At 40.2% G+C, this 27,086-nt stretch overlaps 1 protein-coding gene and 1 long non-coding RNA gene across 32 annotated transcripts in view; one reads left to right on the top strand and one right to left on the bottom strand.

Moving 5' to 3' along the window:
* The window catches only part of RBM47 (RNA binding motif protein 47), a 169,707-nt gene that overhangs the window by 129,525 nt on the left and 13,096 nt on the right, over positions 1-27,086 (top strand). For 25 of the 31 annotated variants that reach the window (XM_042251342.2, XM_027970942.3, XM_060416990.1 and 22 more), the window contains one exon: positions 5,181-5,304. The exons of 5 other annotated variants lie outside the window; for them this stretch is intronic. The gene's annotated coding sequence lies outside the window, so the exon portion shown is untranslated. Of the gene's footprint in view, positions 1-5,180; positions 5,305-5,376; positions 5,382-27,086 lie in introns of those variants that run through there. One more of the 31 variants, XM_060416999.1, reaches the window with a different exon arrangement.
* Positions 13,748-26,989, bottom strand: LOC121819832 (uncharacterized). The gene is made up of 3 exons (XR_006060157.2): positions 26,662-26,989; positions 23,275-23,386; positions 13,748-19,860 (listed from the first exon to the last, which is right to left on the bottom strand). It is a non-coding gene; the product is annotated as an uncharacterized LOC121819832 (long non-coding RNA).

Below are 27,086 nucleotides of genomic sequence, written 5' to 3'. Positions count from 1 at the left end.
TTGTTGTAATTAGTACTATTGGGACTAGCCTCCTCTACCCTGCAAATCATCCCAATTTGTTTATTATTTTTTCAATATTTATTTATTTATTTGGCTTCGCCAGGTCTTAGTTGCGGCATGTGGTACCTAGTTCCCTGACCAGGGATTGAACCCAGGCCCCCTACATTGGGAGCTCCGAGTCTTAACCACCAGACCACAAGGGAAGTCCATCCCACTTGTTTGGACTTGGTCTTTGCTCGGTTCATTTCAGGAGAGACATACGATAAGGTATACTTGGCAAGGTGATCTGGGGATGTTTTAGGTGTATTCTTTTTTAATACCATGAGGAAGTGTGTTTTTAAATTCCTGTTTCAAGTCCAGCATTCTTTTGTATGCTAGTTTTCCCCCAACTGCTTTGCTGTCATATGGCAAAAGGTGTAAAAACAAAACAAAACAAAAAAAAGATAAATCCAAATCATCTGGTTTCCTTTGAGAGTTGTTTTCATTCTGCCATTTGGTAAGAAACATTTGAGTTGAAAAAGAAAAAAAATCCATAAATGATACCTTATCAGTGGGCTAAATTCTATTCCTGATGATATGTGTTATACTTACTAAAAGTCATGGTTTCCAGAATTGACTTTCCAGGAAAGTCTTAAAAGGTGATTTTTTTTTTCTTTTGGCTATATTTTATTCCTATGGAACAGTAGCATTTGAACGAAAACATGATACTACCGATGATAGTATATCAATTATGTGCTTAGTATTGAAAAGGTAGTAACAGTCCCTCTCACTAATTAAACAGTGAAGCACCTACTGTGTGCTAGGATTGTGTGTGGGACACTGGGATTATAGCTGTGATCAGATCTGGATCCTGCCCTGGTCAAGTCATTTATAATTGACTGGAGAAGACTGCCATTATACCAACTACTGTAAAATTAAACCAAGTAAAATTGCCACTATTCTACTGTTTTTGTCCCCTCAAGGGGCAATTTCATTAGATTCGAGCCAGTGTTATGAGAGGGGCTCCAGAGATGACCTCTGAGGAGTGAAGTGTAAGGATGAGAACAAGCTAGCTAGGCAGGGCATTGGGGAAGATTTAAAGCTCTAGGAGTAGCAAGCGTTGGGGAAAAGTGACACAAGATGAGGCTGGGGAAGGAGCCAAAGTCTTCCTTACATCCCTTACTGAGGACATTGACTTTCTTCTAAGGGTAGTGGAAGGGAGGGTAGAGATTCAAGCAGGAGGGTGACATGATCAAATTGTGTGGGTTTTAATTAGTCATTAATTTTCTGCTGCTCTGGATCTGGTTGCTGCGCACAGGCTTCTTTTCTAGTTGCGGAGAGCAGGGGCTATTCTCCAGTCGTGGTGCGCGGACTTCTCGTTGCAGTGGCTTCTCTTGTAGAGCGTGGGCCCTGGGTGCAAGACCTCCAGTTAGTTGCGGTGCTCGGGCTCAGTTGCCCCAAGCCGGGTGGGGTCTTCCCCAACCAGGGATTGAACCCATGTCTCCGTCATTGGCAGCTGGATTCTTAACCACTGGACCACCAGGGAAGTCCAAATTGTGTGTTTTTAAAAGGTCACTTTGCCTGTCTTGAGAGCCAGATTGATTACAGCAGGCAAGAGTGGATGGGATGAAGTCAGCTGGGAGGCTGTGCAGCTGTCCAGGCAGGAGCTGATGGTTGGCAAGATGCTTTCAAAATGTAGTGTCTCATGTTATCCTCGTAATGACTCTCACCTGTGGCGTTAATATCAGCTTCAGTGTGCTGGTGAGGATGCTAAGGCCAGAAAGCTAAGTGGCGTGCCTGCAGAGGGTCTCAGGCTGCTGCTGGCAGAGCTCGAACCAGCACTGTGTTACCAGACTCTTGCTCCGGTAGTCTCCTGGTAGCTTTAGTGAAAAGTGAAAGTGAAAGTTGCTCAGTCCTGTCTGACTCTTCACGACCCCATGGACTATACAATCCATGGAATTCTCTAGGCCAGAATACTGGAGTGGGTAGCTGTTCCCTTCAGACTCGTATACTATTGTCCTGGGGTGTGGACAGTTGATTTATGTTTAGAACCAGTTTGTTTTTAAGAAACAGAATTCTCATCCTTGGTGGAGGACTGGGGTTGAGAAAGTTATTTTTAGCCTCAGTTTATGCTTGAGAGTTGAAAGAAGCAGAATGTGACATGGAACTTGATATTAGACTGGAGCTTCCTTTTGGAAAAAAGACAGTTATTAATTTCACATATTTATTTATACCTTGCCTCATTCCAAAAATAGATTTGAACAGCTTTCAAAAATACATATGGCAGACAAAATAGAGAGGGAGGAAATCAGGGCAGGCAAATGAAGATGACGCCATAGGTGTCGTAAGCCCAACAGAAGGTTGCCCTCGGATCCTACCAACTCTCTGTAACCGTATGGACCATAGCCCGCCAGACTCCCCTGTCCATGGGATTCTCCAGGCAAGAACACTGGAGTGGGTTGCCATGCCCTCCTCCAGGGGGTCTTCCCGAACCAGGGAACGAACCCACGCCTCTTGGTCTCCTGCATCGGCAGGTGGGTTATTTACCACCAGGGCCACCCAAGAAGCCTATAATGGACACTATCTGTAGCTTTTTCACGGAACAAGGAGTGAAGGGTTGGAGTGATTAACCCAGTTTCTGTCTGGAAACTATTTTGTTTCTCTATGAACTTCCCCACAAATCTTATGTGACCTTCAGTAAGACAGTTTACTCCATAGTAAAATGGAGGATTTATACTAGAGATGGACTTCTTAAATGGGGTGCCCCAGGACACCCAATATTGTGTCAGGATGAGTGTGGAGTGAAAGGAAAAAAAGTGGCCTGTGGGTTTTGCTTGAAGATTTTCATGATAAAATAGTATTAAAATATTTATGAAATGACTTGTGTTTGGAGTCATTCTGGAAAATCAGGTTTTTCGGTAAATAAATAGTCCTAAGTATTTTCCCCCCCGGGAAATTTTCTGTTACTTAAATTGCCATGAGAGGCACTTCAGTAATCCTTTCCATCATTAAGACTCAGCACAAAACTATGTAAAACCTATAATTTCATTTATATATTAATAATTTGCTTCCACTTCATAGAGTTTACATCTCCATTACCATGACATTATTTTTCAAAGGGAAACATTTGCCATTATAGAGAGAAAGCTTACGATTTTGCACCAATATTATGTGCCAGGAATAGGGTTTTATAAGTATTTTCTCTGTTCTCCATACAGTCACACAAGAAATTAGCTCCACTTTATGGATATGGAGAGTGAGGCCCAGAAAAGTTTAGCAAGTTTGTCAGGATTCACTTAAATAGTAAATGAATAGTGCAGGAGTTTACATTTTATTCTGTTGTCTTGACAGGGCAGAATTAATTTCAGGACACACCTTGTAATTTCCACATTTATTGTTCTTTATCAAACACTGTGATGGTGATCATTAGGTATTATCTAGGATGCCGCATTTAAGAAAGGTGAGGGTTATATGCTTTGAGATGTACAGAGTTAAACAGCAATTATTCTATGATTTATTTGAGGGTGTAGCTTTATTTTTAGTAGATCATTAATAATTAGGATTAAAGCCAGTTCATGGCTTAGTTTTATTGCTTGTGTTGCTATAATGTTATGGATGCCATTGAATGCCTTGCCAGTCACTGCAATGTAAAGGTAGTTATGGTGGAATAATTTTGGAGCTGTAACTGACTATGTACGTACATGTTAAGTCATTTCAGTCGTATCCAACTCTTTGTGACCCCATGGACTGTAGCACGCCAGGCTCCTCTATCCATGGATTCTTCAGGCAAGAATACTGGAGTGGGTTGCCATGCCTTCCTCCAGGGGATCTTCCCAATCTAGGGATTGAACCCATGTCTCTTATGTCTCCTGCATTGGCAGGTGGGTTCTTCGCCACCCGGGAAGCCTGTAACTGACTTAAAAGGCTGTTTCATTGGCAGGTTCTAAATTGTGCTCCGTGGTTCTAAAGAACCTATGGTGTTCCCACACAGCCTGCATGGACGATGGAGCAGAATGGGTGGAGATGTTTCCCCATATCCCCTACTTCAGCTTAGCCAGCTCCTGTTTTATCAGTTGGTTTCTGTATCTAGGTAAATTTTTGGTGAAAGAAAGGATGCTACGCCTTAAAAAAAAAAAAAAAAAAAGAAGCAAAACAAATATTAAAAAACCAGTTTGAAAACTACTGGTGATCCAACTCTTTTATTTTTCTTCAGGGGAGCAAACTTTAGCTCAGCCAGGTAAAACGATTTGCCTAAGAACATAGAACAAAGCACGGCAGAGCTAGAATTAAAATCCCAGTCTTCTAGGTCCTCCAAGTCTGGCGCTGCAGCCACTGCACCATACTGGATTGTAGCAGTCATCCTGGTCTTCAGATGGCTTCATGAGGGCCCTCGTAGTTAGGTGAGAATATTCCTGAAGTTTGGCAGATTATATTAATATTTCCAGGTGTGAAATAAAGGTAAAAGTTTTGTGCTCAGGATATATATTTTTCACATACCCTTTTTAAAATACCTTTCTCTTGAACTTAAGTTTCTTTTGAATGCTTTCTATATTATGACTTTCAAGATTATCCTAGGACTCTAAATCCTATTTTTTACAGTACTCCATGCAAACAACATCCTCCAAAGTGTCTTACACATTTTAGGGCAGAATAACAAGTTTCTTTTATACCAGCTCTGATCAGTTGGTGACGGTTGGCCAAAGGGCTTGTTTCACTGGTTTTTGAGACCCTCTGGATCTAGCAGGAAAGAATGTGATGATCCATAGTGATGTGTGACATAAGCCCCCAAATGGGGATGGAGGAGTCCATGAGCTAGATAGTGTCATCTCTTTAAAGGGGTACCACCTCTTCTTCTTGTGGATTTATAAGCATAAAATATAAGCTACATCTGTATTCATTCCTAAACGCTGTGTTGTTCATCTTGGAGTTGGGGTGGGGAGGCAGGGTTCTAAATAAGACAGAAGGGAAAATGCAACAAAGGGAAGAAATTGGTCATTTTCTTATGGCTGTTGCCTGTTTCTTCAAGGACAGGAGGAGGAATAAAAGGTTGCGTTTCTTGATCTGAAGAGAATATGATAATTAGAGTAATAGTAGCTTAGGTTTTTGAAGAAAATGGCCCCAAATTCATAATGCATGTATGAAAATTTTATTGAAATAGAAAACATTCCTAGCAGGTTGTTTTTTTTTTTTTAACTCCTTAGGATTTGTCTCACGGGGCACTCCAAAAACTGAACTGAGAAATCCCAAGAAAGCTGCCTGAATCTTCCTGTGTATTCTTATTCTACATCGTGTAGAGGATCAGACAAATCGAATTGGTGGCTTTTGGTAAGTACACCTTGCCAAAGTTTGATAAGTTTTCATTCTTATCAACCAGTACATCTGCTGTATAGAGGTGGCTTTTGGTAAGTACACTTGCCAAAGTTTGATAAGTTTTCATTCTTATCAACCAGTACATCTGCTGTATAGAGAGTATGTACCAGATGTATGTTTATTGACATTAGTACATATGACATGATAAGTCATTTGGTAAGTCATTTCGAACCAACAATATAAATCCTTATTTCCTTGCTCAGTTTACATCTTTGAGGCCCAAGACGAGACGCTCCTGCTGCTGCTATGTGAGCATCTTAGGAATTAAGGGAAATTGTTTACTGCTTCTATATCTTGTCTCCCTCACCCTCCCCAACCACCCCCAAATGAGTTCAAGCGATTTCACTCAGAGTTGTCTTTTGAAATTTTTTTTTGCAAGGAAGGTCCTTTGTAAAAGGTAGAGAGCTACTGATATGTCCTTGAACAATCTGTATGCCTCCTCTGATTTCTGTTTCCTCACCTGTCATATAAGGTAGAAATAACTATGTTAAACTCTCCAAATCATGGTAATCCTGTGAACTGCAATATATATAAATGCACTTTGACAACTATATAATTCTCCATAGACAGAAGGTATTATTCTGTGGGTGCTAATCCTAGGTATGTTATGGCAGGGATAGGGGACATAGAAGAAAGAGGTTACTTGCATCAGCCTCACCCCGAGTCTTGGACGGCCAGCCCTCCCAGCCGTAACCACAGCCCTCACTTAGCTCTGAGAGGTAGAGACAGCAGATCCCTGTATGTTAGGGAGGAGCTACTGTGACACTGGTTGCCCGACTGTCTCCCTCCCTCCCCCTACCCCCAGCCCACCTGCCTCACCACGTCCGTTTTCATATCCTCTAGGCTGGGTTCTGAACATGCAGGGACAACAGAGAGCTAAAATTGTTTCTAATTAAATATTTTTTTCTTTTTATCAGAGCATATTCATTAAAGGAAACTTGGAAATTAAAGAATAATATAAAATTACAATCTGAAAATCCAAAGATAACCACAGTTAACACCGTAGTATATTCCTTTTTCGTTTTTAAAAATTGTTGTTGCTTAGTCACTAAGCCATATCTGTAGTCTGCTGGACTCCTCTGTCCGTGGGATTTACCAGGCAAGAATACTGGAATGGGTTGCCATTTCCTTCTCCAGGGGATCTTCCTGACTCAGGGATGGAACCCTCATCTCCTGCATTGGCAGGCGGATTCTTTACCACCTAGCCACTTGGGAAGCCCTTTAAAAATTTTTCATATATATTCTAAAATATAATTTAACAAAATAGTTAAATTTAACATAGTTGAGAACATGAAATAAATATTCTAGCCTACAACTATGCTGTAATTTTTAAGCCATTTTCATATTTTTGAAGGTTTGTTACATCATATATAAATACATACTATTATGTTCATTACATTGTGCTATGAATACCACAGTAGTGAACATACCTGACTATCAATTTTACCCATGTCTCTGATTATTTTCTTGGGTTAAATTTCTATAAATGGAATTAATGAGAATGAACTTTTTTTGGAGGATGAACTGTTAATTTAATGACTACTGTAATTGAGGTTGTGAAACTATCCTCCAGGAATGTACTAAAGTATACTTGCCATCCCCACCCCCAAACATGACATATGACAGTGTTCATAGGTACACATACATATGACCACTGTACACGTGTACAGATTGCATTCTTTCACATTAAGATTTAAAATCGTAAATGAATCTAAGAAGGTCAGGAAATGTAAGCCTGTCCCCTCCCCTGGCCCAGCCCAGCCCTAACACACGCCAGACCTCTGAAGTAGACAGTATCATCCAGCTGATGCCGTGTCCGCCTCAATGCCTCTGACCTGCTCATGGGGGAATGCACCCGTGAGGCTTGCAGTCACTCACTTGGCATCTATGCCACCACTTGTGTTCATCTCTGTTCCACCTGCTTCCAGGGAACAAAGGTCTTTTCATTGTCTACAAGAAGCTAATTCAGTTGGTGAGTCCAGACAAACAACAAACAAAAATACTTAAACTTGGATGGGTCACAACTTATCAAGACCTGTTTCTTCTTTTTTAAAGTGAGAGGTTCAATTTGTCTATATCTAAAGAGTGTCTGCTTGGGTTTGATCCCTGTGTGGGGAAGATCCCCTGGAGAAGTAAATGGCAACCCACTCCAGTATTCTTGCCTGGGAAATCCCATGGGCAGAGGAGCCTGGCGGGCTACGGTCCATGGGGTCGCAAAGAGTTGACATGACTGAGCACGCACGCACATACAAAGAATGAGGTAGTTTTTAGTAAAAATATGTTAGTACACAGGTAGTGAAAACAACAATAAAGGTATCTAAACTTAACTGTGAGCAACATGATGTGTTGTTTAACTTCCATTTTCTGGAAATGCAGCAGTTCTGTAGGAGAAAAAAGTTTCCCTGCATCAAGTATTAGGAAAAAATTTCAAGTTAATCATATTTTTATTTACTTAGTTTTATTATTGTTACTTTTTTAACCATATCACATGGCATGTGGGATCTTAGTTTCCCCACCAGAAATCAAACCCTCACCCCTTGCATTGGAAGTGTTAACCACTGAACTGCCAGAGGAGTCGCAAGTTAATCTTATTTTTAAATGTAAAAGTAAAGTAATAGGAAAATCCTTCAAGATAGCCTCTATGGTTTCTTTTAACTCTAACATGTTTATTTTATAAGTAATAGATAATATAGCAAAGGCCAAGGACCTTTGCCTTCCCCATCCCCAAACATTACATATGACAATGTTCATACCACCACACACATGGACAGATTGCATTCTTTCACATTAAGATTTAAAATCATAGATATATCTCAAAAGAACGGTCAGTGGCCTTCACAGAGATTTGTAGAGGTGGCACTAGTGGTGAAAAACCCACCTGCCAATACAAAAGACATAAGAGACCCAGGTTCAGTTCCTGGGTCAGGAAGATCCCCTGGAGGAGGGCTTGGCAACCCACTCCAGTGTTTTTGCCTGGAGAATCCCATGGACAGAGGAGCCTGGCGGGCTACAGTCCATAGGGTCACAAAGAGTTAGGCATGACTGAAGCAACTAGCATACATTCACACGACTAGAATTTTAAAGTGATAGTTTCCACAGACTGGTTCTGTCTAATCAGCATCCTCACCAATTGCCACCCATCTCAACAAAGATACACTGAAAGTCTATACTAATACTGTTCATAAATTTAATCAGATTCTCAAACAATGGACGACATCCAACAGGTTTAAGGAGTAAATAAGCTCATGAATATTTAGTTATGCTTTGCCATTACCACTTACACCTACCAGAAATGTTAAAATGGTTTGACTCAACTACTGAGCAATGTCAGGAAGACTGGAGCAAACTTTGGAAGAAAGTATGCCACTGGCCATTGAGCCCTCTCTTTGGAGTAGACCGTCCCTTCCATTTTAACACACAGTAGATAGAAATATTTGCTGGCTTCCTTTCTACTAGGATTTTGTGTCACCCTGTAGTATCGGTTTGTCCTGTACTTACAAAAAAAATCACACACATGTTGGAACAGCTCCCCATATCTAAAAGCATGAAGGAATTTTAGTAGTACCTCAGACTAACTCTAGTCTTAGAACAAGGACACTTTTAGACTAGATTTCACACACTTGAAAAGTCTCAGTTGATAAGCCAATACATTGATCAGTTTTCTCTCTTTGCCATTTGAATCATAAACATGAAGAAAAAGCTGCATAATCTAGACATCATTTTTTCTAATAATTTTCCCATCTTCTCTTAAAGACCTGCATCCCTTCCTCCTTTTTATTCCACGTACTAACTCTGCTGGTTTTCCACGACTCTTTTTTTTTTTTTTTTTTTTTTACTGTGGCCAAATATCCATGACATGAAATTTACCACTGTAATCATTTTTAGCTGTACAGTTCAGGGACATTAAATGCATTTCCGTTGTTGTGCAAATATCACATCATCTATCTATCTCCGGAGCTATCTCATTTTCCTGTCCTAAAACTTTGTACCTATTGAACAATAACACTCCATTACTCCCTCTCCCCAGCTCCTGGCAACCATTCTATTTTCTGTCTTCATAAATTTGACTACTCCAGGTCGTCTCATATATAAGAGGAATTATACAACATTTATCCTTTGGGTCTAGTATGTTTCACTTAGTGTGAAGTTTTTATGGTTCATCCACATTGTAGTATGTTTCAGAATTTCCTTCCCTTTTAAGGCTGAATAATACTCTATTTTGTATATGTGCCACATTTTGTTTATCCGTTCATGCACTGATGAACATATGAGATAATTCCACCTTTGAGTATGTGAATAAAACTGCTATGATCATGGGTGTACTAATATCTGTTTGAATCCCTATTTTCAATTCTTTTGGAACTAGTCCCACCAGCTCAGTGGTGGAACTAGTAGATCATGTGATAGAGTTTTTAAGGAACTTTTCCATAGCAGCTGTACCATTTTGTATTCTTACCAGCAATGCACGAGAGTTCTAATTTCTCCACATTCCTGTCAACTCTTATTTCTTTTTTGTTTTGTCTTAAATAATAGACATCTTTATAAGTATGAAGTGGTATGTTATTGTAGCTATATGTTCCTGTGGTTTTGATTTGCATGTTCCTAATGGTTAGTGATGTTGAGCACCTTATGCTTGCTAGCTATTTGTGTATCATCTTTGGTGAATCACCTGTTTATTCCTTCGCCTATTTTTAAGTTGGTTGGTTTGCTTTGTTAGTGTTGCATTTTAGGAGTTCTTTATGTACATGGGCTATTAATTCCCTAATATTTTCAGAAATTATTTTCTCCTATTCCATGGGTTGCCTTTTTAGTCTGCTGATAGTATGCTTTGGTTCACAAAAGTTTTCAATTTGCTATAGCCCAGTCTACCCTTTTTTTTTTTTTTTTGCCTGTGTTTTTAGTGTCATGTCTGAGAAGTCAATGGCAAATCCAGTGTGATAAAGCATTTCCTCCATATTTTCTTCTAAGAGTTTTATCATTTTAGCTTTTTACATTTAGATCTCTGACCCATTGTGAGTCAGTTTTTATATATGGTTTATGTAAGAGTCAGGGTTCATCAGGGTTCTTCGAACAGGTACTTTTCAATCCCACCATGTCTCACTGATGACATGTGGCATTTAAGCTACTGACACACATATTCCCGCGTATGCTCATCCTCACTCACTTTGCCTTCCAGTCTAGGCTTCGGTAGTTTCCCAATAGACAAGTGAGAGAAAGCTGAAGTGGTTAGAAAACTAACAGCTCAGCTGGCTTACCTCCCGTAACTAGGATACAGCGGTGAGAGGAGTGAGGCAGTGGCCAGGATCAGCAGGCATTTTGATGTAAACATGCTTGATGAAATCCCCAACAAAAGAACAGCAGAAGTAGGTAGCGTTTTAGGGTAAGAAGGAAAATGGGAGCGTGTGTTATGTGTGTGCATGTGTGTGTTATGTACACATATATGGCAGCAGAGGGAAAGAATGAGGTCACGCCACACTAGATACTGGATGTGGCTGTGAACTGTAGGCTACAGCAAATTTTTATTCATGTTCATACAAAAATAAATTTCTCTCTGTGCTGCTTTAGAAAAATCAAACTAGATTAACCATGGTTATGTGGGCAAAGTGTGTTTTCCAAACAATCATCCTAGTTCTATTTTACAGTGGACAGAACCTAAAAGTGCTTACAGTGTAAAATGTGAAGGTCTGCTTAGCCTTCACTTGCAGAATATTGAGAAGTAAGAAGAAACTACCAGGCCATGTAAAAGCTGCCTCACCCAGTATCACCAGGACCAAAGGTCTTCGCTGGGCGGGCTGCTCTGATGGGCTTGGAGATAACAGCACCCCACTCACATAACTCATAGTTGCAGGGTTCTACAGATGAATTGGGCTTCCCCCAGGTGGCTCAGTGGGTAAAGAATCTGCCTGCAATGCAGGAGATGAGGGTTCAGTTCTCGGGTCAGGAGATTTTTTGGAGGAGGGCATGGAAACCCACTCCTGTCTTCTTCCTGGGAGAATCCCATGGACAGGGGAACCTGGTGGACTACAGTCCATAGGGTTGCAAAGAGGCAGACACGACTGAAGCGACTGAACACACATGCGCACACACACATGAATTAGAAACTCTGCATCAGAACCCAGGATTGGCAATTGGGCATCCAAATCTCAAATAAATTAGTGTTAAATCTACTAAGGCTGACTTCAGGACCTATGAGAAACACACTGACCCAGTCTGTCCCCTCTTATTTTTCATGGCGACTGGTTTACAGAGATAAACTGTTTGCTGTAGGTCCTCATCTTCTCTATGCCATAAAAGGCAATTTGGAGAAAAAAGAAATAACTAAGCCTATTAAATTTTCTGGTTTGACTAAGCCACGCTTTCTAAAAACAGTTTGCAAGACTGATATAGTATATATCCCCTGAAACATTAAAGTCATTTCACACTTTATTAACTCAGAGAATATCCAGTCTTTTCCTCTGAGACTGGGAATAAATGACTAGCTTAAATCAGAGACATTTTTGCTGGTATGCTAGTTTTTCAATTGAAATATTAACTCCGAGTGCACACAAGGAAAGTACAGACTGTGTGAGGTGTGAGCAGCAATTATGTCTCAAACAACAGTCCCAGAAGTTTATTATACCTGAAATATCATAAACTTCCTGACACTTGACCATTTCATTCTAAACACCCTAAGTTCAGGAAAACTCTGGATATAGGTTTCTGCACGTTTCCTTTCTTAAATTTCAGTCTGTATTTCATGGGTTTAACTAATATAGTTTTGATTTCTGTGTAGCATTTATAGTCTTTTTAACTTTTATGTAAATTTCCAACTAACTTTAACTGCCTAGTTAAATTATAGACACTGGGAAAACTGGTTCTTCTCCATCCGCCCCCAACTTTCCCTTCTTCTAAAAGTATCTTTCCTCAGAATAGAACAACTTCCCTCTCCTCCCCCAAACCTGCAAATTCTACCTTGGAAAAAAAATTAGACATTTAGCATTTCAATAATTCATAAATGACAAACTCTTCTCCTTTCCGTAGTTTAAAACCGTATGTTGCCACATTTTGTTCAAATGGTAAATTCTCAGTAAAAAGGTGTGTGTGTGTGTGTGTGTGTGTGTGTGTGTGTGTGTGTGTTATTTAAATAAGGATTAAAGCAAACAGCTGCTAATCAGACAGTAGCATCACTCTAGTCCTATATGATCACCTGGAGTACTTATTAACTGTGTATTTACATTTGAAAACCAGGAATATAAAGTGACAATTTAAGATGAGAAAGAGAAAAAAATAATTAAGAAAAAGAAAAGATGAAAGAAATAAGAATAAATAGGAAAAATGGCAGTAGTGCTTTTTTTTTTTTTCCTCCCCAAAGAGACCAGAGATTCAGTGCTGCTTCCCCATTTTTTACCCCCTGAACAAGAGGCTGTGCTTGCCTGCGTGGCAAGATAAATGACTCTAGTGGATCGTGGAGATTTCCTGTGTGGACATTTATGAACTTCTGTATTCTGTCCAGTGTCAGATTAGTTTGCGATTTCTCTTCCAAGTCATCAGGACTCACTCCTGCATGGGAGAGAACTGCCCAGGAGCAGAGAAACGCCAGGGGGAAAAGGACCCTACAACAGTGTGTGAGCTCAAGCACTGTAACAGCCAACCTTTCAGGATACCCACACATAAAAGAGCATTTGGAAACTGCCCCCATGGTCAAGCCCTGGCTTTGTGTCTACTTCCTTGTGGCAGCATAAAATCTCTACCAAATCTCTAAGACAATATAGTAGAAGCTAAGCATATCAGCTCAGGCAAAAAAAAAAAGTCATGGAAGTTCTCCAGCTGCCTGACTGACCAGTGCCTGCTTTCCAAGAAGACTCTTGGGAGCCTTGGCTATCGTCCATCTATCAGTGATTGGTGGGGCTTTTCCCCTTGACCTTGCTGATGCCTGAGCTGTGTATTAGAAATGCCAGCTCCTGTGCCAAAGCTGGGGCTTCCCTAGTGGCTCAGTGTTAGAGAATCCACCTGCCAATGCAGGAGATGTTGATTCAATCCCTGGGTTGGAAAGATCCCTTGGAGAAGGAAATGGCAACCCAATCTAATATTCTTGCCTGGGAAATCCCATGGACGGAGGAGTCTGGCAGGCTACAGTCCCTGCGGGTCTCAAAATTGAGTCGGACACGACTTAGCAACTAAATAACAGAAACGACAATGCCAAAATGGACCTATCCATTCTTTTTGTGTGTGTGTGTGGCTCGTGGGATGTGGGGTCTTAATTCCTCAACCAGAGATTGATCCCAGACCCTCAGCAGTGAGAGTGTGGAGTCCTAGCCAATGGACTGCCAGGGAATTTCCCCTATCTATTCCCTGGACAATACTCTGTATGGCTATTTGTACATAGTTCTAAATGCAGGTAAAACACAAAAGTTAAATATAAATAGGATATCCAAAGCAATTTATTGGTAGTTATATATATAATATTACAATTCTTTTTCGAGCTTTATCTTACTACATTTCTTATAAAAGACAGTGCTCACTCATCGGTTCTTTCCTTTTTTTTCCTTTGCTGGAACATTTCTCATTTCGTGCTAGGCACTGGGGATACCAATTAAGGTCTCTGCCTTTGAAAAGCTTCAATTATAGATAATGAAATAAACTATGTTTCTTTACTTTTTCTAATACATTTCAGACAGTGTAGAATAAAGTGGAAATAGGCTAAACTGTCTACAATCACTTCACAATAGGAAGTAAATTTTACTTTTTCTGTTACAAAGGGCCCTTTCTCAGATGGCCCCATTTCTAATAGAGTCCAAGTTGTTATAAAAGAATTAAGCTACCGAGTACTAGGGTTTAACTTTAGGCATACTTTTGCTAAAAGCACGTGTTCTTTAAACTATTATTTTCATTTCTCACTATATGCAAAAATAATATCAATAATAATAAACCAAGTATCACTAGAGGAAGAACAAAGCTAGAAAGTTAGTTAAGGGAGAATAACATTTAAATGTTTAGTGGATAAAAAGAAAATGTAATTTGGGCGTTAGTTTAAAGTTGCATTTTAATGCATATTGTCTCGGCCTCCCACTAGAAAGTTTACTTCCTTTTATATGTTTTTTCACAAAGAGCCTATGATAGTCATATTGCTGTGGTATTTGAAAATATTTTTAACTTCAAAAATATCCCAAATTCAACTTAAATATTTGTAGAAGAAAGTAACCCATGGCTTAATCAATGTTGAGAGTATTTCTGGCCAACTTCTATTTCACTGTAACTAGTGCCTTGGGATACTTGTCAATGAAATACAAGAACATCAACATTAAACAGGATCTGATTTTTTTTCTGTGCTGGCAGATACTGTTCCCTAGTCAGAACTGAGATGACTAATGTTAACCAAACAAAATCAGAAGGTCACACCTAAAACTGAAACTAATGTTTGTCTATATCACTCCATCTTAGAGTCTTTGTTTCAGAACAGGCAATTTGTCATTTTTCTTATAAGGAGACCTAGGATATTCTTGCATACTACGATTTGACATACCACCAGAAGGTAATAAAAGAACATAACCCATAAAGCATGTACTCATGTATAATATGGCACAATAATAATAGCCATACTATTACTATATAACTATCACTTGCTAATATACTTTGAAACTGGGGGAAAGGAAGAGCATTTACACACCATCATAAAGCTACATACGCTTATGTTTGGGGAAGTTCACTTTCTAAATCTATTTTGGTATAAATTCAAGAAACTAAATGAATGAAAAATACTCTTTATACAAAAATTTTAGAATATATATATATGTAATATATATATTCCAAAATATGTATATGTGTATATACTCTAAAATATGTGTGTGTGTATATATATATATCCTCATATTTGGACTGTCCAGATTTGTCTTGAAGATAAATGGACCATTTATCAAACAGAATTTAAACTAAAGACTGTACTCCCAAAGATGAAGCTCCTTTATTAAATTGTGATTCCCATTTTATCACTGTGTAATTGTGATTTTGAGCTTAAGTGCACGATTATCCAGTTTCCGAAAATGGGACCGATACTTTGGCATAGTGTTGTAGGTCTATATCGATATAAGGAAGGTATATTCAGGAAAGATATATATAGAGAGAGAGATCAATTTTTCAATAACTTGAATCATATTCTAGATGACACAGAAGACTTCCTACCTAAAGGAACTCTATGATAAATCCCTTTGCAAATTAAAGAATATTTTTATGATAAAAATTACCATCCATCAAACCACCAGTTCATATAGTCACAGTATTTACAACTATATTCAATGGGTAAACACAAAACATTAGTGTATACTAAGTAGTAAGAAAAAGGTAATACACAATTGAACAAATATCAAAAAGAACATAGTGTTTGCTCTTTTGCATAATCATTAGCTTTGAAAAAGGCATCATTATAACCACATGTGAAATGGGTGGTTATAATGATGCATTTCCTATAGCAATATAGAAGGTAATAGCTATAGAAGTTCCCTTTCAGTTTGTCCACAAAAATCTGGGAGTAAATTCCTTCAGATTCTTTAACTTTTAAAATTATATTGTCAAGCAGAAAATGTGTGATTCTTAGGTATGACTTAGACACGGGGCTGTACTCCCAAGAGTATATCCTTGAAAAACATCTATTTTGCTCAACTGGAATAATAATTATTTAAAAATCATATACTATATAAAATACAAAATAATAAATTTGAGCACTTAATATAGCCAAGTACTTTTCTGTTTTCTATGCATTGTCTCACTTAATCTTCACAACATCGTGAGGTATATTATCACCATCTTATAGATGGTGAAGCTGAGGCTTAGGGAGATTAAATGGCTGGTGTGACGACACTTGCTTCTCAAGTGGTGGAGCCAGGGTATGAAGCTAGGTCTGATTCCAGAGCCTGGGTGAGTAGCCCCCATTCCCACTGCTATATCATAGTCCCATATTCTCACTTGAGCATTTGGATTATGTGAACTCTAGTCCTTAAACATTTCCATTTAATATTTTAATAGTTCTTTTTTAAGTCTAAAAAGTCGAATTTGAACCTATTAACTACTTTATAAAGGGCCAGAAATAGACTGTGGAACAGTTTGCAGCACTCTCTGAAGGGTGGGAGAAGTGGGGCGGTGCAGTGAGGCATTTGGTACTATAGAAAGGGATGGTTTTCCAACAATTTTACTGTGGATCTGTGCTTGAGTTTCCTTCAACTCTGTGAACCAAGGTCCATCTCTCACTGATAGTAGTTTTACCCTGTAAACACTGGCTGCAGTTAACTCTGCTATTACTAAGAACATAGCAAAGAGAGTTACCATGGCAGAAACGACCCTGGGCTTTGTCATCAGTTAAATTTCAATTCTGAGTGGTCTTGGGTAAGTTATTTGATCACTCGGAGCCCGAAGTTCCTGATCTTTAAAAAGGAGGCAATAATAGCTAACATTTATCAAATTCTTACTGTATACTTAGTTTTGTTCTAAGGACTTGGTATTATTATCTAATTTATTCCTCACAGTGACGCCTTGAGATAGTGATTGTTGTTACCACCAGTCCAGTCTCATTCTGCAGATGAGGGTGGTGAGGAACAAAGACTTTAAATAAATAACTACATCACTGTCACACAGCTTCACAGTTAAAGAGCTGGGGCTCAAAACCCAGGAAATCTGACCCAAGATAGCAGGCCTTTTGCTAGAAAGGGCCAGTCAATAGGTTTTGTGGGCCATATAGAACCTAAAATAGAGATGCCAGGCTCCTCTGTCCATGGAATTTTCCAGGCAAGACTACTGGAGTGGGTTGCCATTTCCTCTTCCAGGGGATCTTCCCAAACCAAAGGTCAAACCGGCATCTCTTTTTGAATTTTGCTGCAGCAATTCAACTCCACTGTTATAGCAGAGCAGCAGCTATAGACAATATGTAAACAAATTGAGTCCAACAAGACTCTGTAAGAACAGCCACAGGGTTGAATCTGGCCCTCTGCCTGTCTGCAAATTCCCTGCTCTAAAGCCCACATTTTAAACTTCATCTCATAGGGACATCTCGAAAAATCAGATAACTTCCTTAAGGTGTCTTATGCACACAGTAAGTGCTCAACTTGAGAGTTTTTAAACCATACATTACAGAAATTTTGTAAGGGATTATTTCTAGTCCATCTCCTTCCCTCTAGGGAATTTATGTCATCTGTTGCATTTAAGTTGCATTTAAGTCATCTATTCTCTTTTATGCCACTCTCTTCTTAAGAAGCATATGAGTGAGATAACACTCTCCAACCACTTTCCCAGGAATGCTGGAGATGCTGTGGAATACAGTCCTCCTCTGAAATCATCCCGCTGTGGTAAATGATAGCAGTGAGCAAAGTGTCTGGCTTATAAAGATGCTCGATAAAACTGATTTTGATCTTCATGATTTTAACTAATTCATTCTATTACAACATCATTGGGTATTATATTTGCAGTCATGCAATCAATATATGATAATGTAGTTTTAGGTATAGGTGGATAAGGTGGATTACCCTTGCAGAATTTCCATCTGTCTCTAAATATAATTAGCCAGATGTGCAAATTTTCAGTCCTCACCCACCTGTTAAAGCTGGGACACTCTTTGGGTTCTGTTTTGACTCCCAGTCCATTGTTGCTTGTAAACTTTACAAGGCTATGATCATACCTCTGGCAATGTTTGTTGAAAGAACATATGTGATCTCCTGTGTGTGTGTGTGTATGCACTCAGTCATGTCCAATTTTGCAACCCCATGGTCTGTAACCCGCCAGGCTCCTCTGTCCATGGAATTTTCCAGGCAAGACTACTGGAGTGGGTTGCCATTTCCTCCTCCAGGGGATCTTCCCAAGCCAGAGGTCAAACCAGCATCTCTTGCATCTCCTGCATTGGCAGGCGAATTGTTTATCAGCTGCACCACCTGGGAAGTCCTAGGGTTAAAGAACCTTATGTGGCTGCCCGTCTTTGCACATGGTGTTTGCTCTGCCCTCTCTTTTCTCCCTCCTCCGTCCACCCTTGCTAGGCAGGGAACCCCAGGGACTGTGCTGCATTCACGACTGCATCACCAGGCACCTAGCACAGCCTGGCAATCAGCAAGTGTTCAAATGAATGAATAAATGAGTGACTGAATGAATGGGTGCACAGACATTGTTTGAGCATCTGTTTTATCAGATCATTGCCTTCTGCCTAAAGGGTACAGAGGCTGGTTCTAGCATCAGTGAATTGACTTGTGTTCCAGGGGCAATAGTTGTTCATAGCGTGTCAAAAAACAAAATTCTGACTCTTAAGTGAAGCTTTTGACATAATTAGAAACCAGCAGTGACGCCAGATAAAGGTCTAGGTCTTAAAAACCAGATTGTCAGCAGTTTTCACATGTCTATGAAGCCAAGGGGTCTGAATCTAATAAGGCATTTCTACAGCTTGGCAGATCCTTAGCCTGATTGCAAAAGTGCTATTTGTGTGACGTAAGCCTGTCAGTTTGCCGGATGGCAAGTCAGTCTAACGACAGAATCAGTGTGATAAGGCTTTATGGTGGTAGTGCTTTGCTTTGAAAAATTAAATTGATATATTTCCAACCAAATTAATTTGAGTAGTTTTGTATCAAAGAGACATTGCTTTGGACCTTTGAAATCTCTTGCACATGTCTGTTTTGATAGCCTTGACAGGAAGAGCCAGGTCAAGACAGGAAGCCCATGCTGAGTGTGGAGATACTACTATTTCATTAGTACCTCTCATGTGTAAGTGTATGGGTTTCCCCAGTGGCTCAGCAGTAAAGAATCCACCTGCAATGCAGAAGCCTTGGGTTCGATCCCTGGGTTTGGAAGATCCCCCAGAAGAGGGCATGGCAACCCACTCCAACATTCTTCCCTGGAGAATCCATGGACAGAGGAGCCTGGTGGGCTACAGTCCTTAGGGTTGCAAAGAGTCAGACACAACGAAAGCAACTTAGCACACACACATTTATAAGTGTATAATCTGTTTATAACTCCAAGGTAGACTTGATCAGTAATTCTCAACAGGGAGCAGTTTTGCCTCTCTGGAGACGTTTTTGGTTGTCACGTGTAGAGGGCGTTGGGAAGGTAGAGGGCAGAGATCCTGTGAGACATGCTATAGTCTACAGGAGACCCCTCCACCCAAACCAAGAATTATCACACCCACAATGGCAGTAGGGAATCCAGTTCAGAAACGTTGGGTTAAATGACACTCAAGGTTCCTTTGCAGCTCAGATTCTGGATTTTAGGAAATTAAATTACATACATCAATCAGTTTTCTAAATTGCCAAACACTATATACATTCAAGCTACTATTATGATATAAGCCGTCACTGCTTTTCCTTCTCCTCTCTGGTATTTGTAGGCCTGTCAACCTTTCTGTTCTGAGCCAGATCCCTCAAACATTTAGGTCAGAAGAGCCAAGATAGGGGGTGAAACTAGAAGTCCCTTCTACTGCTTGTTCACGGCTTGGGAGAACATTAATTCAGGAAGCAGATGTGTCCGAATTTGCCGGTTTCTTTTTTTTTTTTTTCAGCATTACCCATCAACCTGTTGAGAAAGAAGTATATGTATGTAATGCTTATTTAACCAGATAGCATATTCTTTTTAACTTTTTATTTTGTATTGGGGTATAGCGAATTAACAATCTGATAGTTTCAAGTGAACAGCAGAGCATGAAGAGACTCAGCCATACATATACATGGGTCCATTCTCCCCAAACTCCCCTCCCATCCAGGTTGCCACATAACGTCAAGCACAGACAGTTCCATGTGCTATACAATAGGTCCTTGTTGGCTATCCATTTTAAATACAGCAGTGTATACATGTCTGTCCCAAACTCCTTAACTATCCCTTCCCCTGCCCCCAGGCAGCCATAAGTTAGTTCTCTACTTCTGTGAGTCTCTTTCTGTTTTGTTAAGTTCATTTGTATCAATTTTTTTTCTTTAAGATTCCATATATAAGGGATGTCCAGTGATAAATCTCCTTCTCTGTCTGACTTCCTTTACTCAGTAAGACAATTTTCAGGTCCATCCATGTTGCTGCAAATGGCATTATTTCATTCTTTTTAATGGCTGAGTACAGATAGCAGATTCTTAACTGGTATTTATGCGCTGCCAAAACCCCACAGAAAGTTCCCCCACGCCACCTCTCTGAGGCAGGTGGTTCTACACCTCTCCTGGTACACAGCCAATGTCCGTGGGAACCCACAGCCAAGTGCCTCATTTCAGGGATATGTTGATAGAAATGCCTGGGAAAAGTGAACCTCTCGACTTTCACCTGTTTATCAGTCATTCACCAAATGATGTGCTTTACCGTAACAAAATCCATGCCAGCATCAGTGCAGTTGAAGACCCAACATGAATTAACCCTTCTCAGAATCAGCCAGGAGCTGGCAGAAGGTATGGCCGAGAGTGCCACTATCTAGGGCCTCTTTATCCTTCCAGGACTTTCCCTAAATAAAAGAGAATCATGGGAGGATTTTGTGTGTCCCAAGGGCCATGCCTTCAAATAGCACAAGGTTACTGGCCGAGGTAGAAAAGGTTGCTGTGCTTCAGCTTTTTGTTTGGGCCCCCAGGTAATTTCCAAGTATCCTGCCTCCATTTTGATCAGAACTGCTCTTATATGTTCAAGCTCTGGGGTAACAGAAATGTCCCTATCCCCAGAGGCCTGCCCACCTGTCCGCATGCCCAGAGGCCTGCCCCGTGGTGGGAGTGTCTGCTCTGCTGTTTAGTCTAATGGGTGGTGGTGACTTGGCACAGAGCAGTAAGATAACCCCTCAGGGTGAGACCGAATCTTGGAAACTTTTTGTAGAACTTGGTCTTCAATTCTTTTCCCCCTCATGTGTGATATTAAATATCATTTAATCTTGGAACCAATCCTCTTGAGATGGGTGCTATTACGAGAACCATCTTAGAGATGTAGACATGGAACCTCATATGACATGGCGGGTAAGTGGCACAGTCATGACCTGAACTCATGTTTCTTCAGCTCCAAAGTCCTTGCTGTCACCAGTATGGTATGTATTTTATTATATCTATACATTGTGTCAGAGAAGGTGATGGCACCCCACTCCAGTACTCTTGCCTGGAAAATCCCATAGGTGGAGGAGACTGGTAGGCTGCAGTCCATGGGGACGTGAAGAGTCGGATACGACTGAGCGACTTCATTTTCACTTTTCACTTTCATGCATTGGAGAAGGAAATGGCAAGCCACTCCAGTGTTCTTGCCTGGAGAATCTCAGGGACGGGGAAGCCTGGTGGGCTGCTATCTCTGGGGTCACACAGAGTCTGACACGACTGAAGTGACTTAGCAATACATTGTGTATGCTGAGTCATGCCTTAAGAAGTGACTATTAGTAAAGACACATTTTATGTTATAAATAAGGGGACATAAAAATAGAACTCTTAACTGCAAACAGAGCCAGAATTACCTCTTGAATAAATTCTAAAACCCTCCACGGGATTAAATTCCAGTTAGTGCACTGCTCACCACTGAATATTATCTTCAAGTTGCATTGTGTCTATTAGTGAGCAAATAAACCACCACCACCACCCCCCCCCCAAGAATTCCAATTCCAAATTGCATAGTAATCACACACACATGGCTGTGAGCCAAAGTTAACTGGTAGTTTGCATTACCATGAGTGTAAACTCATGCCTGCTTTTGATCCTAGGTAAAGACTGGTTGGTAAACATTGGAAATATTTCCCAGTACAGTGGTATCCCTTGCCCTCTAAAATGTCCCACTTCAGAGAATTCCCTAGTAGTCCAGTGGTTAGGATTCCATGCTTCCACTGCTGGGGGGCCTAGGTTCGAACCCAGCCAGGGAACTAAGATCCCACAAGCCATGCATCAGGGCCAAAAGAAAAATGCCCCACTTCAAACTTAAAATCCTACTGAAAGGTACTCTAAACCAGTATTCAGTTCAGTTCAGTCGCTCAGTCGTGTCCGATTCTTTGCGATCCCATGAATCGTAGCACGCCAGGCCTCCCTGTCCATCACCATCTCCCGGAGTTCGTTCAGATTCACGTCCATCGAGTCAGTGATGCCATCCAGCCATCTCATCCTCTGTCGTCCCCTTCTCCCCCTGCCCCCAATCCCTCCCAGCATCAGAGTCTTTTCCAATGAGTCAACTCTTCGCATGAGGTGGCCAAAGTACTGGAGTTTCAGCTTTAGCATCATTCCTTCCAAAGAAATCCCAGGGTTGATCTCCTTCAGAATGGACTGGTTGGATCTCCTTGCAGTCCAAGGGACTCTCAAGAGTCTTCTCCAACACCACAGTTCAAAACCATCAATTCTTCAGTGCTCAGCCTTCTTCACAGTCCAACTCTCACATCCATACCTGACCTCAGGAAAGACCACAGCCTTGACTAGACGGACCTTTCTTGGCAAAGGTCTCTGCTTTTGAATATGCTATCTAGGTTGGTCATAACTTTTCTTCCAAGGAGTAAGCATCTTTTAATTTCGTGGCTGCAGTCACCATCTGCAGGAATTAAAATCCTTGATGATTTCTGCTTTAAGCCTGAGTTAACCCCAAGATGTTATTTTACACTAACAAGCCCAAACTCAACCTAAAACAAAAACAAAATTTCTAGCTAATAGTCCAAAATAATAATAGCTTGATTTTGATAGTATATTCTCCTGTTTTACATGCCAAACTGCGAATAAATGAGTAGTTTTGAATATAATGCCATGTTTGTTTAATGAGAGCAGCCTTCAGTGAAGACTAATGTGTTTTCAGTGTGTGAGAGCATAGCTCTGTGTGGGGAAGGTCCTGCTGCCAGGGATCTGGCATCCATGTGGGCTACGGGACCATCTGAGCCCAGTGCAGCAAGTCTCTGCAGATTCTTTCTGGAAGAGCCTCTTGCAAACTGCTATAGCCAAAGGTTAGGTAAGAAACAGGCTTACACTCGGATGGCTGAGCCACGTCACCAGTGGAGAATCACACTGCCAGACAACTTACCTGCTATGAATGGAATCTGGGAGGCTCTGATATGCCAGTCTACACCAGAATTCACAGGCTAGGCTTCTCATTCTGACTAGTTTAAGGTTGGCTGGGGTAGCCTCTTGTTTCTCTGTAAACACAAGGAAGATTCTTAACTCAGTCTTAAGACAAGACTGGGTAAGATTTTTAAGTTCAGATTTCTTATGCTAACATTTCTTGAGCACTTGGCCCGAGGTTCTGCACTGGGAGCTTTGCGTGGATCATTTCAGTTCAATGGTAGGAGTTACTCAGGGCAGCTGTGGTACAGACTCTTAAGACACACTGTCAGGGTTCAAGGTAAGCTCCAGGAGGACGAGATCCACCGGTATTTGGCACATAGTAGGTGCTCAATTTGGAGAAGGCAGTGGCAACCCTCTCCAGTACTCTTGCCTGGAGAATCCCATGGACAGAGGAGCCTGTGTATGCTGCGGTCCGTAGGGTCACTAAGAGTTGGACACAACTGAGCGACTTCACTTTCACTTTTCACTTTCATGCATTGGAGAAGGAAATGGCAGCCCACTCCAGTTTCTTGCCTGGAGAATCCCAGGGACAGAGAAGCCTGTCAGGCTACAGTCAGTGGGGTCATAAAGAGTCAGATATGACTGAGCACGCACATATGCGTGCACACACAAACACACACACACACACACTAGCATGCTAATGGATGCAGAGTGGTATCTCATTGTGGTTCTCAGTTGCTTTTATGTATCTGTAGTGTAAAAATAGTTCATTTAAATACTATACTAATTTATATTTCATGCAAATTATATTTTTTTTTTCCATGGGTATATGCATTTATTCCTCTCCTAACTCCAGAATTATAGAGATGGCTTCCAAGGACATGAAAACAGTTAGATGAATAATATACATAGCTAAATTCATGGCATTGGGTATATAGGAGACTAAAAAAATGAAACTATAGCCAAGATCGGATGAACCTGAGAGTATGCTGTAATGTCTTACACAATTATAAAACTAAAGTGACAAATTCAATTCCAAACCTCCTAGGGTTCAAAGTAAAAAGGGAAGGGGGGCCAGTAACATGATTCATTTATCCCAGATGATGAAAGCTCAGGAAAAAAAGGCTTTTCTTGGCTTGCAGGTGCAAGAGAATAAGCTATAACTACTTACTGAAAGCAACAGATTTTCTGGTGAAATTAATAGGGCTGGAATTGAAAATGACTCCCCTAACCTGGCATTATACAGCTTTTTGTGTGAGTTAAAGAGTAGTTTCAAAGTACAATTATGAAAGTATTAAGAAAAAGTCAACTCTACATCTCTCAGAAGAGATAGAAGGACTATTCCTTTGGACTTTAGTCACTGTTTTATGTAGTTAAACCATGTTAAGATCTTGAATTCCCTCATATGTGTTTATATATATATATATACCTGGCATTTCCTTCCCAGGTCACAGATTATAAATGCATAGGTGTTTGTACAAAGAATCTTCTTATCTTAAGAATATATCCTTATCTTCCTTTTGGAAGGAGGGAAAGATCTTCATGTTCAAATCTGATATGAAATTTCTGCTTCAACACAAAACTCCAGAAACTATATTATTTTCAAATTTAAACCAGAAAAAAAGGCTTCATAATAATTAGATATGCTGCCAAAACAGCTTTCAAGCAACTGAAGAGCAAAGAAAATTAAAAATAAGAATAGCAGCCATATCAAACAGATGTTTTTAAAGAACTGAGAAAGTGTCACAATTACTCTAAAACTAAATTGGTCTGAAGTTTTACCCAGAAGTTTGGATGAAGTGTAATAACTGACATTTCTTGAGCATTTACAATTTCCCAGGCACAGTTCAAAATGCTTGTATGTATTAACTCACTTTTGTAAATGTAACAAAGTTAATACTGTTATCATTGTTCCCATTATATAGATAGGGAAACTGAGGCATGAAGGAGCTGAATATCCTTGCTTCAGGTCATACAACTAGGAAGTGTTCAAGCTAGGATTCACACATAGTCATGCACTCTGGTTCTAGCTCAGTTTGGTTCAGTCGCTCAGTCATGTCCGACTCTTTGCGACCCCATGAACCACAGCACGCCAGGCCTTCCTGTCCATCACCAACTCCCGGAGTCTACTCAAACTCATCTCCAGTGAGTTGGTGATGCCATCCAACCATCTCATCCTCTGTCGTCCCCTTCTCCTGCCCTCCATCTTTCCCAGCATCAGGGTCTTTTCCAGTGAGTCAGCTCTTTACATCAGGTGGCCAAAGCACTGGAGGTTCAGCTTCAGCATCAGTCCAGTGGCCACTCACTAACGCATGAAACTGTACTGCTGCTTGATGTTTCAGCAGACGAACCAAGGTAGTACTGGTTGGCCAACAGGTGAAAACATACATTCTGTTGTGTCCCTATCATTTTTTTTTTCTTTAGATGAGCAAATGTACCTTAATTAACCTTGAAATTTCCCTTAATATCCTGTGTAGAATTCCCAGCAGTACATTTTTAAAAATGAAAAAAAAAAATTTAGTTGAATGATGAAACCATATTCCTATTATAAATCATATTTTTACAGTTTTAAGAATGTGGAGGAATGCTTATAAAATGAAGTAAAGCAGCAGATGTAAATTTGTTGGAAGCCTAACTCCACCACTCCCATTCCCCCCAAAGAAACTATCAAAAGCAAGATGGGAAAGTTTATGTGGCTATCACTGGGTAGGAGAGTTAGGAATAACTTCTTTTTCCTACTTTTTCTTAATTTCCATAAAATTTACTTGAATACTTTAATAGTCCAAAAACATGAAATAAACTTCATTTTTTAAAAAAAAGCTAATCAGAGCTATTCTTTACAAAGGCACAGTAAGAAGCGCCTAGTGATAATCTCACTGTATAATTTTAAATCATTTCTAAGGGTCTTGTTCTGAAGGAATGAAGGTGGCGTGCTTTAGACTTGCACTTATGTAGCTATTTAATTTTAGAAAAAAATGAAAAACTCTGCAATTGTCCCATTTCAAGTATTCAGTAGCCACAAGTGGCTACCGACGGTTTTTTCATCATCACAGAGAGTTCTATTGCCCAGCACTGGTTTAGAAGAAAGAACACAAGATGGCTTGAAATCAAGTCCTGATAGGAGCAGATACCTACTGTGTGAAATGAGTAATTTATTCAACCTCTCTGAGTCTATTTCCCCATAGACAAATTGGGACTAATGATACTGTCACTTACCATGAAAGGAGATTAAGATCAAATAAGATAATGCATGTGACAATTCTCTGAAAACTATCCTGTAGTTTACCAGATAGTTGTTTCAAAAATCCCCAGCCTGAACCTAATCTAGCTCTTTGTGCACTGATTCCAAATCCATGAATGGTTCATAATTGCTGACAGGGAGTGACACCATAAAAATCAGACTTACCAGCTCTTCGCACAGTTCTTCACCCAAGTCCTTCCTTATTGTGGATATTCCATTTCTTCCCTGTAAAAAGCTTCAGCACACAGTTCTGTATCTTCTATAATAACACCTCCTCAGTTTTTTTCCTTAACAATGTAAATACACTGCCCTCTTTCCATTCCTAAATGAAAAAGCCTCTTTAAAAAGAAAGCAAAGAAAGCAGGCTTTGTCTGCCAAAGAAATAAAGGGGGTAAAACGCTATACTAAAAGGAAATCAATCTGAGTTGACAGTGCAGGAATTAAGCAAAAGATGTTGCCAACTGCCTCAAGACGTGAGGTTTGCACCCACAATGACAGCAGGTTCTCTATGCTTCAAAGCTGTTGGGGGTGCTGATTAGGCGGAAGTACCTGCTCCTTCTGATTTTTTTTTTTCCTGAGTCACTTCTGGT

This window comes from Ovis aries, chromosome 6 (assembly GCF_016772045.2).
Source record: "Ovis aries strain OAR_USU_Benz2616 breed Rambouillet chromosome 6, ARS-UI_Ramb_v3.0, whole genome shotgun sequence".
NCBI classification, from domain to species: domain Eukaryota; kingdom Metazoa; phylum Chordata; class Mammalia; order Artiodactyla; family Bovidae; genus Ovis; species Ovis aries.
The sequence above is the reverse complement of the archived record's forward strand: the minus strand, read 5'-3'. Positions and strand labels throughout refer to the sequence as shown.